The sequence below is a fragment of the Anser anser genome (genome assembly GCF_964211835.1).
Source record: "Anser anser genome assembly, chromosome: 2".
NCBI classification, from domain to species: Eukaryota; Metazoa; Chordata; class Aves; order Anseriformes; family Anatidae; genus Anser; species Anser anser.
The window spans coordinates 76,896,411-76,902,410 of NC_139721.1; the positions used below are offsets into that span (position 1 = coordinate 76,896,411).

The 6,000-nt window shown below is 45.6% G+C and overlaps 1 protein-coding gene across 5 annotated transcripts in view; it reads right to left on the bottom strand.

The window, feature by feature from the left end:
• Nucleotides 1-5,794, bottom strand: part of CTNND2 (catenin delta 2) — a 644,756-nt gene extending 638,962 nt beyond the window's left edge. For 3 of the 5 annotated variants that reach the window (XM_083825789.1, XM_083825793.1, XM_083825790.1), the window contains exon 1: nt 5,347-5,794. The gene's annotated coding sequence lies outside the window, so the exon portion shown is untranslated. The remainder of the gene's footprint in view (nt 1-5,346) is intronic. The other 2 variants (XM_083825788.1, XM_083825785.1) reach the window with 2 other exon arrangements.
• Between the last annotated feature and the right edge of the window lie 206 nt (nt 5,795-6,000).

The following is a 6,000-nucleotide window of genomic DNA, read 5'->3' on the forward strand; positions in this document are numbered from 1 at the left end:
CAGACCATGCAATCTCCCTCTCAAAGGTACCAAGCCATTCTGAAATAAGATGATGCCATTAGGCATGTTCAAAAGCTGCAGTGAAGTTTAGCTGTTGTAAGAAATGTGAGACAGAGATGATTTCAAAAATGCCTTCAGGTATCTGCTTATTTAAAAAGCTCAATTTCTCTGAAAATTCTGGCATAAGGACAGCAACAAGGCTTGCCCAGGCAGGCTTTCCCTGTCTGTATTTCTCTAACCTTGAGCCATTTACATTGCTGAAACATTTAAGCTGTTGTTTCTGTAGATAACTGTTCTCTGACCCAGCCTTCTGGGTCAGTCTTTTTTTCAGACATCTCCATATTCAATGTCATGCCATTTTTCATCCCCCCCCCCAAAAAAAGAAAAAAAAAGCTTTTGCCTTTCCCCATGCCAAACAGGTAAGGTAGCAGTCAACCTCTTAGGAAAAAAGATGATTATTTTTAAACGTGCAAGTTTGACTTTGATGACAAGCTACTTTTTGAGAAAGTACATGTTCATGAATGAAGAAATCTGAATACTGCCCAGCCAGGTACAACATTAGGAGAAGCTACCAGAATGCCAGGCCTTGCTATGATTCTATGATTGTGCACATCATTTTCAGAGACCAGCACTCATTGGTATGAGCCAGACTCTTCATTCAGATAAATATAAAATTATTTAAGTATATATAAAAAAAACCAACACCAACAACAAAAAGTCTGCCAGCAAACCAGTAACATGCACATTCCCAAGTTTCAGTATTTTGTTGGAAAAATATAAACAAAAATTGTAAGGTTCACGTGTTCCATATTCAATACACAGTACAGTGTTTCACAGATATCCATCTTCAAATATTGTGGAAGTAGTACTCTATAGGGAAACAGGATTTAAAAGATAATACATTCCTCAAAATGTTGCGTCTAGAGCCTCAAGCCACCCCCGAGAATCTTGCCAATCTTCCTAACTGCTTGCTGGTTTTAATGTGAGATATATGCCCTTCCAACACACAGATTACAAATTTAAGTAATCCTAGTGGTGCTAAAAGGTAAAACCATTCTCCACCGCCACACTGAAACTTATTTCCAATTATTTCCCCAAACATTTTAGTAATTTAAAAGAAAGTAACCTGAGATAAACGAATATGTAAAAGTTAAGTCTCATCCAGCATGTTTAAAAGTATTAAGAAGCTCATCAAAATTCCTGGTTTTGCTACATGCCTAATTTCACTTGGTTCCCTTCAAAAATTCAGCCTTATAGGGATATTCTGGTGTTGCTCAATTGAACAATACTTGACTGTGTTAGGACAGAAGAACGTACCTATGGCTGAAAAGGGAATCTGTATATACTAAGCAGACAAAAGTAAGTTTTATTGCCAGTTTCTAAAAGAAGTTTTCTTGACAAAAAGCACTGTATTGTGAAAATTTTGGTAGATGAAGTCAATGGCAAACTTGGTAAGAAAAAGGGGGTGGGGACAGAAAAAAATTGCAAAATCTTCCCCATTTGATTAAAAGCCCCTTTGGCTCTCAGATGTTTTAAATTTATGTTACTACTTTATGTGGACTCTGCATATTTCTGGCTCCCCAAAAATGAATGAAAACAGGTGAAAAATAATAGTTTGTTATACTGTGAAACTGTAATGGTGAAAGCAATAAAACAAGCAAATGTTACATTAAACATTGTTATTATATAGAGACATTTTAAGAAGGTCACCGCCTTCTTGGTAGGTTTGAGAAATATAAAGTTTTAAAATTTCATTAGAAGCCTTCCCCCCCCCCAAGAAAAAACTTCAACAAAACAGGGAGTGACTAAAAGGACAAGATAATACATACTCTTCTGCACTCTATGTCTCCTGAAGTTACTGCTTATTACTATAATTGAATTTTGTAAAGCAGAACAGGCAGATTAAGAGCCAGTAGGATGCACTAGAAGTTTTCATGCCAAGAACAATTTAAACAAATATTAAAATACTTGCTGTCATAGATAATGTTTCCCTGTTTCCTAGTTTTACACTAAACAAGGAACTCATACAAGAAAAAAGAAAATCTATTAACATAGCTATCATTTTCTATGTAAACAGATATCACATTTCCTTTATATTTATAATGTCCACAATACTGTCAGAGAATCTGGTCAGGCAATCTGCTCTTACAACTCATTCACAACACCAAGTCATCACATCCCAAAGAAACAGAAGAAATTATTTCAGTGTCACCCTCCATTCAGGCCTCTTTCCAAGTAAGCCTAACTACAGAAGTGCCACAAACCAAAGGATTGCATGGTTTGCAATACACAAGCAGAGGATTGCATCGTTGTCCTACACAGAGAACTTGTATTGACACGAGATACACTAAGCTCAACATTTTACCATCATATTCCCCCTTAAAAAAAAGGAAGAAAAACAATGTTTTTGCAGGCATATTGACTTGTCAGGGAAGTCAACCTCTCACAGAAGCAAAAGCATTTTAGTGCTATTTGAGAGTCATTCTGTCACTTAAAAAAATAAACACATTATATTTAAAAATCCTGTCTCTGTTACAATTTATTACTAATGCTGTGCATAATTAAACTACTAAATTTAATATTGTGCAGTTAAATAATCAACCAAAACTCATCCTGCAATAAGATCTTACTGAGACCTTCAAAAATGAGAGAAGCAATCCATTTCATTTTTGTCAAAGTAAGCTGTAACCGGAAATAGCAAACTTCATGACTTACAAGTGCGATCAATAAGAATCAAAACTACAGGTTCTTATTTAAGTAAAGAGTGCCATAATAAATGTGTTTTCCTTATCTTGCTGACAGTCTTGAAAACAGTTGCTTCTAGGAATTGCTGAAACGTACGTCTGAAATCCTAACAAAGATATGCTGGAATTTCCACAAGTGATAGGCTCTAAAAATCGTATCACAGTGAACCATGAAATAGAAAATGTATCTGAAATTTAGTGCAAAATTTAACACTCATGAGTTCTGCTGATTTTGTTATCTGCTCCATTTACATGCCGATCTACAGCCCTACTTAAAAGCATATTTCTTAAAACCCTTAAAATAAGCTGTTCCATTACTTCCTTTGTAGCATAAGTTGATTTTTACACATCTTGAGAAACAAACACATTACACCAAATCACAGCCACTAAATTGATACCATCCATCAGCAAAGGTAAATTATGCAAATAAGAATTATGCAAACACTTTTTTTTTTAGTTGATACTATTTCTATTTTGTGCAGCTGTCTGTCAGAGTTCATTATGTGAGAACAAAATTATTTTAGGAGCATCACTTAAAAAAAAAAAACACAACACACAACAGAAGTCAAAAGCTAGTGCCACTGATGAGCTATTTATCACTGTTTAACATGAGCTAATGTACCTGACAAACAGAACTCAAGCACGGTAGCTGGAGTTCCCTCCCAAACGCATCTTTCTTGCAGTCCACAAAGAGTCATGCAACCGGCATTCAGAAATACTTTGCTTCTTACTGGCAGCTTTGAGAGGTATTTCCTTTGGTGCATATACACAGCACAGTTCACTACTCTTCCTCCTCCCCCCCTCCCCAAAGCTTCTCTTATATAACAGGCTGCAAAAACCATCTCTGAACAGCACGATCGGGATGCGATCAATCACAGAATGCATGAGCCCTGCTTATTTATCACACCCTTCCTTGGTGGTTTGGTTTTAGGGTCAGGGTTGCGCCCATGTAAGCTGTGCAAAGTGGTTCACAGAAGCCCTGGGGCCGTTGGGGTCTGAGGCCCACAGGTAGAGCATGCATCAGCTTTCCCTGCAGCCCTGCACTTTGCTCCCTCGCGCCACGTCATTTCTACGCTGACCAACTAACTGAGCTGCTTGGAAAACATCAGGCTGGCCTATGGGAGTTAGATAACTTTATCAGCTCATTTTTCAAGACAGGATGAACACATCCTTAAAGACAGGATGACACAGATATTCTTCCTTCTCCTGGTTTGGCAAAAGCCCACAACAGACTTACATAAACTCCACACAATCCCAGGTAGTCCTCCCAATACCTTGAGGTACAGCGGTACGTCTCCACACAGAGCTACAAACTACAGTTCGGGAGGGTTCAGTATTTTCACTTTACATGCAGACTACCTACATACAGACTGTGAAAAAGCCTGCAACGTGAAGTTTTTACTTTAATCGTGTTACTACCAGTAGGTATTACTGGGCATACATGGCTTTAGGTGCACGAATATCAGCCACTGCAGCCAATAAAGTTAACAAATGGCTGTTTAATGAAGGGCCTCTGCATTTCTACATATTTTTCTAGAAGTGTCAGCTGTTCCCCTATAATGCTTAATTGTGTCACCCTGAATCAGAACAAAGCACACGCTACCACTTAAACTGTGAGAAAGAAAATGTCTGAGCACAACAAGACGCTGTATTCCAATCTTTCACGTATCCATGCCTCGAGTCCCTCCAGGGGAAATTTAACATGGTTTCTAAAATGATTTCTCCTCGGGGTTTTTCCATTTTTATTTTTTTTTTTATCCGAGATGCCGGGCCAGATGAATTCGTGTACGACACGCACTGCCTGCGCCGCTGCTGCACCTCCTCTGTGGTGACTTGATTCAGCTGAAGCCACACTTCACCCGATCGATGCGAGCACATTACACACCAGAATAAGAGTAAGGTGAGGGTAAAGAAAAGCAAAGCGCCTTTCCTTTCAGCCATTAAATATAGATCAACGGAGCATCGCGCTGCACAGCGCGGCTCCCTTCCCCACCCCCCCCGCCCGCTCCTCGAGCGCAGGATTTCGGGCACGCCGGCTTCAAAGGCGAACCCCCCCCCTTCCATCATCCCCACCACTGCTCAGGCAACACACGGCCGCCCAGACGGACAGACACACGGACACCCGCAGCCGCCCCAGGCCCATCGCGGTGGCACCTCCCGAGCGGGCTCCGCGCAGGGCCGGGCGCTGCCCCCGCCCGCGGGTCCCCGGGAGCCTTCCTCCTCCTCCTCCTCCTCCTCCTCCTCCTCCTCCTCCTCCTCCTCCTGCTGCTTCTGCTGCTCTCCCCCAGCCCCGGCCCCTGACTCCGCTGCCGTAACGAGTGCATTAGTGCAGGGCGTCGGGAGACACGGTGCCGCGGATGCCCTACATAAGCGACGGGCAACGTATGAAGAAAGGGAGGGAAGGACTGGGAGGAACGAGGGGAAAATAAGGCACTTTGTCACCTCTCCGCTGAAGGCACAAACGCAGCCCAGCCCAGCCCGGCTGCCTCACGGAGGGGAGCAGCGCAAGAGCCCGCATCGAGAAGAAATAACCGCGCAGAGGGAGGAAGGAGAAGGGGGGGGGGGGGGGAGCTGGCACCATTACGGTGCCTGCCGTACTCACCGATCGGCGCCGCTTCCCCCTGCTTCCTCCCGAGCAGCCTCCAAAACCCAACAGCAAATCCTCAGTCCAAGGATAGAAAAAGAAGGGGGGGGGGGGGGGGGCGAGCGACGGCCCCGGTCTTCACCGCAAGGTCCTGACCTTGCCCAGCTGCAGCACCTTCGGCTTCATCCCCCCCCTCCCCGGTGCGCCCCCGTGAGCGCGCCCAGCCGGCTCCGGGGGGATCCGCCGCAGGACAGCGGCGGGGCTCGGCCCCCACCGCCCCGCGGGGCGAGGCGCAGGACTGCTGCTGCTGCTCCTGGTGCTGCTGGGGCTGCGGAGGGCTGCGCGGCGGCGCCGTAGCGCAGCGCGCCTGGCGGGCGCACCGGCCGCGGGCTGTGGCCGAAGGAGAGCCGGGCTCCGCCGCAGCATCTGCCGCTGCTGCCGCCGCCGCTCGCTCCCGCCCTCGCCCCTCCCTCCCGCCCCCCTTCCCCGCTCCCCTCCCCGGCAGCAGGAGCGCGGCCGAGCGGGCGGGGCCGCGCCCGGGCCCCCCCGGTACTGTCGGAGCCGGGCAAGGGGCGCGGAGATGGGGTGGGGGAGACGGGGTGAGGCCCCAAGCCGGCCGGGTGGGGTGGCTAAAACTTGAGGCCCGCCAGCACAAAGGGTAAAAGCGGCGAG